The following is a 1,827-nucleotide window of genomic DNA, read 5'->3' as shown; positions in this document are numbered from 1 at the left end:
TGGCAGAATCTTTGAGGGAGGAAAAACACTTTCTAACAATTAGGAAATTTTTCATTAGAAATTATTAGTCTTCATTTTGCATGCTGAGTTGAAATTTCTCATGGCTGTACTACTTCAAAGACACAACAAAATTTCACAGTAGCCTGGTACCTAAAGGCCAGATTGTAAATATTTCAGTGATATTAAATTAATAATTCAATGATCAAAGAATCCTTCACTTTTATCTTTGCATTTGACAAAAAGCAAAACACAATCCCCTTGTACTCAGTGATCAAGGGCATAGGGATGATGTTGTGGACTGAAAAATGGATGATCTACATAAGGGTAAAGGCATGAAGAACAGAGCTCTGGACCAGGGATTTTTGGGTTTTTTTTAGGACAGGGTCTGCAGGGTCTCACTATGTAGATTGGCTTCATAGTGATCCTCCTGTTTACAGCCTCCCAAGTTCTGGGATTATAGGCACATGCCACCATACCTAGTCTCAATAGTCATCTCAGCAAGCCCCAGGGGAGGGGCTGGCAGGACAGGCCTGGGGATCGAACTCCTGACCCCATCATCAACCTAAGCAGTGGCTTTAATCCACTGAACTATTTGGCCTGGTCTAGGACATTTAAGAGTTACAAAATACTTAAGGGCTAAGTTGGCACCTACCGAGGGGAACCAACAAAAATGAAAAGTCTTCTAAGATCACAGCCATCGGTCTCGGTCTAACACCACTACTCCATGCAAAAACCTTTGTTCCCATGCTTCCACATACATTTCTACCTTATTTAGCTAGAGGAAAGTACTCTCCCTTTCACAGTATAGCATATATTTTCATTGGAAACATAAAAGAGTGTTTTCTTTCAACAGGTGGCTGGATGGAGGACTGCAGCCCAGTGCATTGTTTTGTAGGAATGTTTTGTATTAATGTGTTTCATATACTTTTCTGTAAATCTTTATAAAGAATCAGAGAAGATATTTCTATTGAGAGATTGCTCATATAGAAAGGTTTTCCTTGTCTTCCTTTTTGTAGTTTAAGAAAAATAATCCCAGAAAAAAGAACCAATATAAATCAACAAACAAATGTACAATTTTTCTTTCATTTCTCTTCCTACATCCCTCCTCTTTCTTTTATCTTTTCTCTCTTTTTTGTCTTTTTTATCTGAACACCAAAGTCATGATATATCTGAGGGATACTGCTCTTCACATCCTATTTTTACATAAAGCAATGATAATTACCTCCTGGAATAAAACTTCATCTCTAATCCTCAAGAGAATCAAATCCCCTAGCTCAGTGAGGTCCTGCTTCCCCTTCATGTGTTGGCATGGTTCCCTGAAGTTCAGCCAAGTCCAAACCCCCCACTGTAACTGTTCAGAAGCACAAATGAACATGGTCATGGACTTCAATGGCTTGAGCTTAAATTCACCATCACATCTCTTATCATAATTTTCTGATGAGAGCCTATTTCTGCATGTGGGACTTGACTTGGGTTTGAAGTTGCTTCTATTTCCCTGTCAAAAGGCCACACTGCATATAATTTTGTGTGTTTGTCACATTCCTGTTGCTGAGCCACAATACCTGACACCCACAACTTAAAAGAGGAGAGGTAGAGTCTGGCAAGATAGCTCAGCGGACAAAAGCACCTGTTTAAGCAAGCACAGGGACTGAGGGTCGATTCCTGGCATCACATGCAGTACACGTGCCCTGCCCCCAGGGCAGGCTGAGTTGGCCACAGAGCCTGGGCACAGTGGACAGTGCCTGTAATCCCAGAACTGGGGAGACTGAAAACCAGAGGATCACCATGAGTCCAAGCTGTGTAGTGAGACCCTGTAATGACTAAATA

This window comes from Octodon degus, unplaced genomic scaffold (assembly GCF_000260255.1).
Source record: "Octodon degus isolate 3935 unplaced genomic scaffold, OctDeg1.0 scaffold00005, whole genome shotgun sequence".
Lineage (NCBI taxonomy): Eukaryota > Metazoa > Chordata > Mammalia > Rodentia > Octodontidae > Octodon > Octodon degus.
Note: the sequence above shows the minus strand (reverse complement) of the source record.